The 12,434-nt window shown below is 53.1% G+C and overlaps 1 protein-coding gene across 1 annotated transcript in view; it reads right to left on the reverse strand.

The window, feature by feature from the left end:
- The window catches only part of GABBR1 (gamma-aminobutyric acid type B receptor subunit 1), a 154,253-nt gene extending 142,853 nt beyond the window's left edge, over positions 1-11,400 (reverse strand). The window contains exon 1 of the mRNA XM_077324812.1: positions 11,106-11,400. The gene's annotated coding sequence lies outside the window, so the exon portion shown is untranslated. The remainder of the gene's footprint in view (positions 1-11,105) is intronic.
- Between the last annotated feature and the right edge of the window lie 1,034 nt (positions 11,401-12,434).

Consider the following 12,434-nt stretch of genomic DNA (forward strand, 5'->3'; position numbering starts at 1 on the left):
GCCCTCCCCTTTGGCACACTGGCTACTATCCAGTTCCCTAGGAAGCTGCATCTGCCCTGTTAGAGCAGCTACAGTTTCAAATCTCAACTCGAGAACTTTTAAGGATTTCTAAACACACTTGCCGCAACAATACATGGGCTCCTTGGCCAGATTAAAATACGAAGCAGGACTTTGTGTTGAGTTCTGTATTCTGAACTCTTATTGGCCTCTGACTCAGAAGTGATGCATTCATCCACTCTAGCAGAGAGTGTCTCTGTATTCTGGGCTATGTCTGAACATTTCGGCAGCACCCATAAGGACATAAGAAAAAGCCCTGCTGCTTCACATCAAGGTCCAGCATCCTGGTTCACCCAGCAGCCAACCAGTTCCTCTGGAGGGCCAACCAACAGAGCCAAATTGCGGCTCTCCAGATGTCCACGGACTACAGCATGATGCTGTGGCAGAAGCTCATGGGCACTGTAGTCCGCGGACATCTGGAGAGCAACAGTTTGACCACCTCTGCAATAGGGCATAGAGGCCAAGGCCTTCACTAGGTGCCTCCTAGCACTGGTATCCCGAGGTTTGCTGCCTCTGAATATGGAGGTTCCCTTTAGTCACCATGGCTAGAAGACGCTGATAGACCATGGAGACTAAAGGGAGCCTTTAATTAATGCCATCTTGCCCATGAGGCTGGGAGTTCAATCCCAGCAGCCGGCTCAGGGTTGACTCAGCCTGCCATCCTTCCAAGGTTGGTAAAATGAGTACCCAGCTTGCTGGGGGGTAAACGGTAATGACTGGGGAAGGCACTGGCAAACCACCCCATATTGAGTCTGCCATGAAAACGCTGGAGGGCGTCACCCCAAGGGTCAGACATGACCCGGTGCTTGCACAGGGGATACCTTTACCTTTACCTTTTATGCTTGTGGTAGTATCATAGAATTATAGAGTTGGAAGGGACCTCCAGGGTCATCTAGTCCAACCCTTTGCACAATGTAGGGTTGCCGGGTCCCCTCTGGATATCGTGGGGGCGGGATCCAGGCTGGGAAATTCCTGGAGATTTGGGAGTGGAACCTGGGGAGGGACCTGGCCACAGTGGGGTACAATGCCATAGTCTCCACCCTCCAAAGCATCCCTGTTCTCCAGGAGAACTGCACTCTGTAGTCTGGAGATGAGCTGTAATTCTGGAAGAACCCCAGCTGCCACCTGGAGGTTGGCATCCCTAGCTTGTGACTATTAATATCCCCACTGGCAGTGAATCCCACCATGTAATCACTCTTTGAATAAAGAACTACTGCCTTTTGTCTTTCTTGAATCCACTAATCAACTTTGTTGGGTTTTTCTGGCTTCCTATATTATGGGGAGAATAAGAAGAATATTCTTTCTATCCACCCCCTCTCCCCCACTGCTCCACATAGCTTTATAAACCTCTATCAATTCTCCCAGCAATAAGTCGTCTTTTTCTAAACTGAAAAGTGCCAACCTTTCCTTGTAGGCAAACAACTCCTGCAACAGAAAACAGGGATTCTGTTCCCCCTTCTTTCAGGAACAAGGTGCAAGGCAGAGAGTTTTATAAGTTCTTCTAGATCCCTGCCCATTTCCCTGAATGCTTTGTCAGGGGACCTTGTAGGAAAACATCCCCCCTCAACCTTACCTCTTGTTCCTTTTCCCTCCTACCCACGGGGCCTGTCTTGTCTTCTTCCTGTTCTTTCAGGCCAAGGAAACATTCTTTCTGGTGTGGGCAAACAAGCCTGAGCAACAAAATGCTGGATACATTTTCTGCACCAGGAAACTCCTGGGAAAGAAGCTGTTGCGTTGTGGCCAGGATCCTGTTTTGTAGCTGACTCGGATTACTGGTTGAAAGACATGGAATGGACATAAGCAGGTCCTGTCCTGGATAGCCCAGGCAAGCCAAATCTCATTAGATCTCAGAAGCTAAGCAGTGTTTGGAGGGGAGACCCTCCCCCAAGGAAGTCCCGGGCCACAGTGCTTGTGGTAGAATCATAGAATTATAGCGTTGGAAGGGATCTCCAGGGTCATCTAGTCCAACCCCTTGCACCCCTTGCCTCTGCTTGTCTCTTGCCTTGGAAACCTTGCAGGGTCTCCATAAATTAGCTGCAACTTGGCTGTACTTTCCAACACATTGGACTGAACCTATGAGTACAAATTACACCTAAACTGTTTTCCCCCCGAATAACTTTTGGTGTATAAAACTACTTGTATCTGCTCCGTGAAATGGCTCAGTTATGCCATATGGTCCCTCCCGTATCTTCTTTATGGAACTTTTTATTTTGCAAATGTAGCTGTCAGATTTGCTTTATCAAGCAGGAGAACTTCAGGGCTTTCTTCCTCTGGCATTTTTGGGTACCCATCCACGCCCCCCCCCCAGCAGGGCTCATGGCAACTCGACGGGGGGGAGGGGGGTTCTAGGGAGCAAATGGCCAGCATTCGAGTTCTCTTTTCTTCCTGTGTTATCCTCCTCTTTTAAACTGCAGTGCCAAAACTTGCACTTGTGAAAGAAAGAAAAAAAATCAATTACACTGAACACAGAAAAGCGGCACTTCATTGTGTTCTGTAGTGTTTTAGTAGATGTTAATTATGTGATGTTTTAACAACAGTTCTGAAATGCCCTGAGCCTGCTTTGTTTTTGGGTTGTATTTGGTTTTCTGCTGAACCTGTTTTAGTTTTACCCCCTGTTAAATCGGATATTTCGTTTATACTTCCATAGCTTGATCTGCTGCCTTGGGTCTTTACATTTTTGTAATGTTTATTTCAGGGGTAGTTAAACTGCAGCCCTCCAGATGTCCATGGACTACAATTCCCAGGAGCCCCTGCCAGCGAAAGCTGGCAGGGACTCCTGGGAATTGTAGTCCATGGACATCTGGAGGGCCACAGTTTGACTACCCCTGGTTTATTTCATCTGGCCTGGCAGAATCAGTCAGAAAGGCCCCCGTTTTGTTAGTTTTTAGCAGGTCTTCACGGACCAGGCTGCTTTAAATGGATTTTTGTAGCGTGTGTGTATCTGCCTAAGATACTTTAAGGTTAAGATCTTGTTAACCATTGCATTCTAATGATTGTTTATCAGTTTGTCGCTATTCATCAACTCTGTAGCCTGCCTTGAGTCCCTGGAGGCAGAAAAGTGGATTAAAATTTGGCAAACAAACAAACGAATGGATCATTTTACTCGTGTTGCTGGTGCTGATTTCACTTATTTCAACGGACTTATTTTTAATGATTGTTTGTGTAGTTTTGTCTTTGTGCATCACCTTGGCTCTAAGGCAGGATGGGTAGGTGGGTAGGTGGATGGATGGACGGATGGACAGACGGACAGACAGATAGAATGTAGATACATGATAGATGACAGACAGACAGACAGAATGTTAGCATGTATTCCTCCAGCCTAAGAGTCTTTTTCCAGTTGAAGGAAATGTCCTCCAATTTAAGTGACTCTTCCTGGAAGAAGGTGTCATACTTTGCTTATTAGAATAGTAGGATATATATGTCTGTGTGTGTGTGTTTGTGTACACCATTAGGAACATTTCAACGTGTTGCTTGTATAACCATCATTATGACAGTTACTTGTAGCAAATGTCTAAAATATGGATCCTTGAGGCTTCTGGCTCAGCCAGACTTCCCTATCAGTGTACATGCAGCAGTCCAATTAACTGCCCATATAACAATAGACAGTATTGGCCTGCATAGCCCAGGCTAGTCCAGTGAAGAAGAGAAGAAGAAGAGTTGGTTCTTATATGCCGCTTTTCCCTACCCGAAGGAGGCTCAAAGCGGCTTACAGTCGCCTTCCCATTCCTCTCCCCACAACAGGCACCCTGTGGGGTGGGTGAGGCTGAGAGAGCCTCACATGTGTCATCACATCTTGGAAGCTAAGCAAGGCTGGTCATGGTCAATGCCTGGATGGGAGACCACCAAAGACCAGGGTTGTAATGCAATGGCAGGCCACCTCTGTTGATTTCTTGCCTTGAAACCCAATCTAGGGGGTCATCATGAGTCGGCTGCAACTTGACGGCACTTTGCAGCACAGACAAAACCCAAGAAGACATTGAAAGCCCAAAAGACTCTGCAGTCTGGCCTCCTGCCACAAGGAGGAAGCATCCATCTATCAAGCTAGACAATCTAGTGAAGAGCACTAAGGCATACAGGATTCCCTGGATCCTCCAAAGCTCAGAGCAGAAGAGTGAGGGGGCGGTCTTTCTCTTTGACATAATAACATTCATGGTAGGCCAGATCATGTTCCACCAGCATGAGCCACATAAACTGCAATTCTATAGAGTGCAGAGTCCCTGTGGTCCCACCTCAATTATTTTATTTGGAGTAACCCTGCACAGAATCGCACTCAAATGTGGACTGCCTGTTTCATAACATGCTTCATAACATGTGCTACAGAGGTGTGGTCAGCTGTGTGCTTGGGGATGTTCCTTTTTCCTACTGATGCACTGAGCTGATACACAGGACATGAATATTGAATGGTTCTGCCACAAGAAGTGAAAAATCTAACCAGGTAAACAATTGCATACTGCTTCCTCTGGCCTGGATAGTCCAGGTGAGCCGAATCTCATCAGCTCTCGGAAGCTAAGCAGGATTAGCCCTGGTTAGTGTTTGGATGAGAGACGACCTAGGAAACTCAGGGCCTCTAAACAGACATGCAATGGCACACCAAGGGTCCCCTCTGGGTCAGTTGTGAATTGACAGCACTGTCCACTCCCACAATCCCCCTCTCTCACACATGCCCAGGTTTCCTACCCACACACCCGAAACTACACTCTATATAGGGGTAGTCAAACTGCGGCCCTCCAGATGCCCATGGACTACAATCCCCATGAGCACCTGCCAGCAAACACTGGCAGAGGCTCATGGGAATTGTAGTCCATGGGCATCTGGATGTCTGCAGTTTGACTACCCCTGCTCTAGAGTGTGTGTGTCTTACTCAGACCTTCAGTGTATAGCCCAGCACTCTTCTAGTGCTCTGGTTAGGAACTGGTTTACTCAGAGAGCTGTTTGGGGAAGGAATTTGGGCTGAAAAGCCCAATTCCTGATTTTCACCATCCCACAATTCCCTACCAGCAAGTCCTTATACCACAGCCAGCACCCCCTTTTTTACCTGCATTGACAGCAGGGGAGAGAAGATTAGTACTTCTCAGATGTCACACAAACACACGAAGCTGCTTTATACTGAATCAGACCCTTAGTCTATAAGGTATTGTCTACTCTGACTGGCAGCCGATTTGCAAGGCTTCGGCGTATTTCCCATCACCTCTCAGCTGATCTCTTTTAAACTGTGAGCTGCTGGGGATTGAACCTGGGACCTTATGAATGCAAAGCGGATGTTCTGCCACAGATGATGTGCCCTGCAAAGGTCCCCAGATATGGCCCAGGGCTACCATTTACCATTTTGCCTACTGAAGCAGCTATTAGATACTTTAAAATTTTTCTCTCCAGTCCACTATCTGGGGATATTTTCAGCTGAGACAACAAACCCTTGAAGCATGTGCCTTGAAAATGCAAGAGTCCCATTTGATCATAGACCCAGGTGTGGCCAAACTGTGGTTCTCCAGATGTCCCTGGACTACAACTCCCATAAGCCCCTTGCCAGCAACCTTTGAGCACATGTCACACATGCCACACATCTGTGTGTGCATATAACCCAGGACCAACATCATGCTATGATCCTTAGAGTCACGAAACCAGACCATGTGCCAACGGACTAAAACACACAAAAGCATAAACTCCCCTGTTCTCAAAGCATTTGAATGGAATGTCCTCTCGATCTTTACGGTGCCTACAAGACAGCATCTGCTGAGTGGCAGATCCATACAGCGTCCAAGGACCGCTGCGTAGGACCTTAAAGTGCAACTTCAGTTTATGCAAGACAAGATCCCCAGCGGATAAGTCTGCTCAACAGCACCACCGGACTTGTATGCTTCGGTTTAGGCATACATACATACAAGCAAGCAGGGACGGTACCGTGTGAACTAGGAGCTGGCAGGGCTCCAGTTCAATGCTCAGTGTTCATAACCTGTTTAATCCAGTAGTTCTCAAACCACTGCAAGGATTTTCTTTGAGGAGCTCAGGGCCCTGGCAAGGAGCACAATAGGATACGGAACCACAGAATCACACACAGAGCTGGAAAACCCCACCAAGGGCCGTCCAGTCAAGCCCCCCACCTTCTCAGGAACTTAAAAATCACACCCTCCCAGCAGATGCTCATCCAATCCCCTAAAAACTTCCAACAAAGGAGACTCCACCACCTTCCAAGGGAGCGTGTTCCATCTACGAACAGCCCTCACCATCAGAAAACGCTTTCTAATAATTAAGTGGAACCACCTTTCCCATAATTTGAATTCATTGCTCCTAGTCCTTGTCACTAAATCAGCAGTAAGAGAGCCAGTTTGGTGTAGTGGTGAGGAGTGCGGACTTCTAATCTGGCATGCCAGGTTCGATTCTGCGCTTCCCCACATGCAGCCAGCTGGGTGACCTTGGGCTCACCACGGCACTGATAAAACTGGTCTGATTGGGCAGTGATATCAAGGCTCTCTCAGCCTCACCCACCCCACAGGGTGTCTGTTGTGGGGAGAGCAATGGGAAGGTGACTGTAATCCACTTTGAGCCTCCTTCGGGTAGGGAAAAACGGCATATAAGAACCAACTCTTCTTTTATGTCGTTAAACGCAGCTAGCAGATCTCCCAGCAACACATACCCGACTCTCTGAACCTCTCCTCGCAAGGCATGGATTCCAGCCCCTCAACCTTCTTAGCCACCCTTCTCTGAACACTTTCCAACTTGTCAATATCCTTCTCGAACTGCGACGTCCAGAACTGGGCACAATCCTGAGGTGGGCAGCACTGTCGTTTCCCATCTACGGCCAGGAGGGGTTGAAAACCTCTTGCCTGAGGCCTCTCATTCCTCAACATGGAATGTGTTGGGATCATTTCTTTGCTGGTTTGGGAAGGGAGCAAAGGGAAAGTGGCTGTTCTGTTCCCTTTATAGTTCTCTACGTAGCACTTTAGGCGAGGATCAGAGGTGCCTTCTTCTGTTCCTATCCTTATCCATTGTTGTTCCTCTATATATTTATGGAACAGCCTAGGGGGTGGGACGTGTCCGGCTGTCCAAGTTAGAATCGGGCCAATCAGGGTGCAGCCATCTTTGCCCTGATTGGCCCTGCCCTTGCAGCTCCCGCCCACCATCCTTGGACTCTAGCCTCTTTGCTCTCAGATGCCTCAGTGCCTGGAGCCAGCAGCAGGTAAGGGGAGAGGCCCTGGGCAAAGGTTGTCATGGAGGCCTTGCTGACAAGGGCCCCCGGGCCTGCTGACTGCCTACTAAGGAGCTCTGTCCCAGGCCTCCTAAGGAGCTGCCCAGCCCCCCCCCCCCGCCCCACTTGATTTGGCTACGAGCTGCGGCCCAAAGCGACCTTAAGCTGCCTGCCCAGGAGCCAGGGGAGGGGGCTCTTTCAAGGCCCGTTCTTAGGAACAGGCTTTGAAGCTAGTTCTAATATAAGAGTTCAATTATTGCCCCCATGCGAAGATCTTCCAGGCTGTTCCTAAGTACCCACAAGACTTTTGACTTGCTCATTAGTAGGACAGATTATTGGTTTAGGGGAGCCGCACGGCAGAGACAATTCAGTGCTACTTTAACCTGCAATCATGTTTTCAAATAATCCCGAAGACGGAAAAAAGGGAGTTAGAATCAAAACGTATCGAAAATATTGTCACCGTTTCTCGCCCCACAAATCCGGTAGAAAAGTTTCTGGATAAAAGTGCTCATGGCTGAATATTGACGGGCGTCTATTAAAAGTCAGATAAAAAAGGAGAAGAAAGGGACATGTTTTGACTTCGCGGGCTTTAAAACTCGCTAAATCGCACTGCCTTCCTTCTTCTTTTTCAGAGGCTTGTTTTGCTTCCGTCGGATGGACTGAAGTCTCATCGCCGATGTGATCTTGCCGATGGTAAAATCCGAAACAGAATCGACATTGCTTAGGACTCCGCAGTGAGTTGCCTTAACAAACAAACCTTCAGCTTCAGTTCTCCCTTCAGCGTATTACCCCCGTCTGTATGATCACACCAGGCTTCCTCACAATGTTGTCGCGGGAAGCCCATTGATCAGGTACGTGGTCTACACCAGGGGTAGTCAACCTGTGGTCTTCCAGATGTCCATGGACTACAATTGCCATAAGCCCCTGCCAGCAAACGCTGGCAGGGGCTCATGGGAACTGTAGTCCATTAACATCTGGAGGATCACAGGTTGACTCCCCCTGGTCTATGCAATCTGCAGCGCTATATAAATGCTAAGCATTGCTGTTAACGTATTTCACACTCGGAAGATACAGGCACACACCAAGAGAAACAACTTATTTTGAGCTCCTGAAAGGAAGAAACCAGGAAGGATCTTTTGGGCCTCTTGCAGGGAACAAGTCAGTGACTTTCCCTGGGACCAAGAGGGGAGAAAGGGGGTTGGGACTGTGGATCAGGTGAAGCAGGAGCTGAACTTGGAGAAGAAGGATCAGCAGAGACATCAGGAGGACTTTGGCAGGCCGCAGAGAGGCAGGGGATCTGGCTGACCTGAGTTGTGGGCAGCTGAGGACAGGGCTCTGGGGGGGGGGGCGCGGGTCAGAGGCCTGGGGCACCAGCAAAGCCGTCTGAGTGCCCCCCCTGCCAGCTGCTCTGCCTCCCGACCCCAGCGGGGCAATTAGCCTGGGCACTAATCAAAGCCGACAACAGCCTCTAAGCCGGTTGCTTAGCGACATGCGCTGAGGCCTGAGCAAAGAGAGGAGCTTCAGAAGAGGCTCCGACTCGACTCTCCCCTCCCTCGCCCCACCTGCCGGGGTCCCGTGACCCTCTGGCCTGCCGGAAGGCCGGGGGGTGGGGGGAAGGGGGCTGCCAGGGATCCGGAGCAGACCAGGAGGTCCCAGGGAGCCAGCTGCACTGAAGGCTTCCGACGGACATTGCTGGGAGGCAGCTAGCGGCACCGGTCCCTTGGGGGCACGGCTGGAAGGAAGCTCTCGGCATCCCCTTGTCCTCCCCCTCCCCTTCCGTGCTGTAGCATGCTGGCAGCCGGCAGCCACTTGCCCTTGAGGCCCCCAGAGAGAGAGAGGGAGAGAGAGAGGGAGGGCCCAAGGCATATCCGCTCCCAGGATCTATTTTGAGACGGAGGGCATCAGCACTTTGCCGGGGGAAGACAGGAATGCAACCAGAGAGCTTCTCCTCGGTGACTTGTGCCACCTTGGTTTGTTGGGCCATTAAGATTAATGGCTGCTGTCACCCTTCCCTGCACCCTCCCCTTCACAGTCCCGCCTGCCTTTACCCTCACCAGCAAGACCAGGCCGAGAGGCATCCGAGGCAGTGACCCTCAGCCCGGAGCCCAAAGAGCCTAGCGTGTTTGCAAACAAATGCAGACAAGAGGTCAGCATCATTACCCCCAAACTGCAGGGAACTGGGCGGTGGGGGGGGGGACGGCAGACAATCCTGCCACTCACTGTGAATGCACGATAGAATTGAGCTGTGGATCCTACTTTTGCCACCTGGATTCTGCTTGTGTTTTGAATCCAAGACACTGCTTTGTTCTACTGAGTCAGATCATTGGCCTCTCCCGGAAGCCACTCTCCCCTGGAGGCTTTTCTTACCACCCATTATGGTAAGAAAACCTTTAACTATAGATGTCGGAGATTGACTTTCCCCTTGCCAGACAGGTGCCTCAACAAAGGAGCAACCTCATGAATCTCACTGTGGGTCCTGCCTACCTCTCCTAAAAGTAACAGCCAGTCTCTGTAGTTGTCCAGATCTACCCCACGGGCCTCCTCTTCTTCCTGGATCCAGACTCCTTCAGCACCACTCTCCCCAGCTGGCTTTTCATCCCATTTCTCAAGCTGCACTGCTTTCCAGGCATAGTTTTTGAGCTTGCCTGCAGATTCGGCACCTGGGCCGTCCATCTAGGAGTCTCTTTCCCCGTCTGCCAGAGCCCCTAGTTGAGCCCTCACAGGTCTGCCCAAAGGTGTGCTTGAGGTGAGGCAAAGAGGTTGGATTTGTACATGCCAAATTATTTTTTTTCCTGGGGAACGAGGTTGAGGGCACGGGGAAGAGAGCTCTTGGCCATCAAGGGTTAAAGGAGGGTGGAACTGTGGGTTTGGAGGGGGGGAGCAATCTTGGAGGTTGGCTTGGGAAAGTTTTCAGGGAGCCACCTGTTTATGGACGGCCGCCTCTTCTGGGGGCAAAAGGGACCCGGACACCGTGTCGTTCATCCCCTACCCTCCCGAGACTAACCCATATCCACAACTGTCACAAAAGGCAGCATCCAGACTCCCGAGAGTTTACAAGCTGAGAGGGGGAACCACGTAGGTGCCCTCATGCCCAAACTGCCAATGTGAGCCAGGGGGAAACTTTGGGGGTTGCTTGTTTAGCAGCTGGTGCCACATGCTCGGAAGGACTTCCTGGGGCACAGAGAGTGCTGGCTGGTTTGGCCAAGGCACGATGTGGCTGCCAGTGACATGGGGCAGGGAAATGGGAGGAAGGCAAGTCCAGGTGGGGGGCAGGGCTGGGTTGGGGGGCGATCCAGTTGTGAAGGCTGGGGGAGGCCCTGGGCCTTGGAGCTGGTCCCGGCCTGCTTTCCCTCCTTCTCTGTCTGGGCAGAACCTTTCCCCCCCCCCCCCCCATCTTTTTTTGCAGCATAAATGCCAAGCCATACAGGAATAAAGAGAACTGCCTCGGCCCTTGATTAAGCTGTCTCCCTGGCCTAGCTTTGGGGACAGGCATAGATCACCCCGGCAGGCACCAGACATAAATCCAAGCCTTGCAGTAGAGCTCCTGCTCTGTATATCATCTCCGGGCCCATGGGGAGCGGGGAGGGGGGGTCTCCTGGCCTTTTGCCACCAGGGCACCGTCAACAACTTCCGCCCATATCCTCCCCGGCCAGCCACCCTCTTGGAGAACCCCTTATGCCCCACACGGCTTCCTACCCATGCTCCTCTCCCCAGCACCCAGCAGCTCCGCGTTCCTATGCATTATTCAACCTTAGACCAGCTATTCCCTTTCCTCCCTCCCCACAATAAGGTTGCAGAGGGTGGGGGAGCGGGAGTGGAGAACTGCCCCCCCCCCACCGTAGGCCAAAAGAACCTGAAGTCCTACCTGGGGCGCTGTCCAAGGTAGGCGTCGAGATGCCTTGCCGGGGACGGCGGATGGGCAGAGTCCCTTTGGCGACGGAGACTGACAGCGCCTAGCAGAGGCGTGATCCAAATCAGCGATGGTGGCCGATGCCCGCCGCCGGCGGAGCCATCCCGCAGGCAGGCAGGCGGCCCCGCGCGCGGCCCCACGGACCAGCGGGTGCGGGAGACGGCGGAAAGGGGCAGCCTCCTCGATCATCCAGGGGTCCCAGCCAGCCGGGAGCAGGCGATTTCGGCTAGGAGCTGGTGGGGTCGGGGGAGGGAGGGAGGGAGGGAGGGGCGGCAGGCAGATCCCCACACCGGATCCTCAGCGGTCCCAGCGAGGCGGGGCGAGGAACGGCTGGGACCTCCCAAAGCAGCAGCAGCAGCAGCTGCGGCGGCGGACCCGGCGGCAAGGCAGCAGATCCCGGGCGGGGGAGAGAGGACGGCCGGGGCCGGGAAAGGCAGGCAGGCGAGGGAGGGAGGGAGGGGCCGCTCCGTCCGTCCGTGCCCGCCTCCCCCGCTCGCTGGGGCGGCTGTCGCTGCTTTCTCGGAAGCAGGACGAGGGGGATGGATAAAGGGATGATGGGGACGCGGGGAGGGGCCTCCGGGCGCGCGGGTGTGTGTGTGTGTGTGCGTGTGTGTGTGTGTGTGTGTGGTGCGCGGTGAGTGTGTCTGCGCGCGCCTGCGCGCAGCCCTCGACGAACGGGCTCGAGTCTCCCCTCCTCGGCGGGGGAACCGAGGAGGGCGGGAAGGAGGGGAAGCAGCGGGGACGCCCACGACGGAGCCGCCCTGGGCGGCCGAGGCGCGCAGCCCTGCTCCCAGCGCCGGCGGGGAGCTGTCCAGGGTGCTGAAGGCTGGGCGGGAAGCCCGAGAGCGCGCGCCCGCGCGCGCGAGAAACAGAGCCAGGCGGCCGCTTGGAGCGAGGGCGCGCCTGGAGTTTTCGCTGGGCGCGAAGGCGGCGGGGAAGGGCGGGGTGGGGAGGGGAGGGGAGGGGGTGTAACGCCGGCCGACGGGCGGGCTGGGGGTGGCGGCCCCCAGGCAAGCGGGCCGCCGCGCCAGGGGCTATGGGGGGGGGGGGCAGCCTCTTGTTCAGCCCGGCTTGCAGCCGTGCGGCTGTCCCGGGAGGAGAGCAAGGGAGACGCCCTCGGGGGCCGGTGCATTGGGCGCCCCTTGCTTCCCGGAGAACGCCCCGCTCCTCTTCATCGACGTTGGTGTGGTGGGCTCGGGGACGTGACGGACAGGGGGCTTTGCCGAATTCCTCTTCAGTGGATTTCATTCCCCACACACACACACACACTCCTTTTTCAGCGGA

Source organism: Paroedura picta, chromosome 3 (assembly GCF_049243985.1).
Source record: "Paroedura picta isolate Pp20150507F chromosome 3, Ppicta_v3.0, whole genome shotgun sequence".
NCBI classification, from domain to species: Eukaryota; Metazoa; Chordata; class Lepidosauria; order Squamata; family Gekkonidae; genus Paroedura; species Paroedura picta.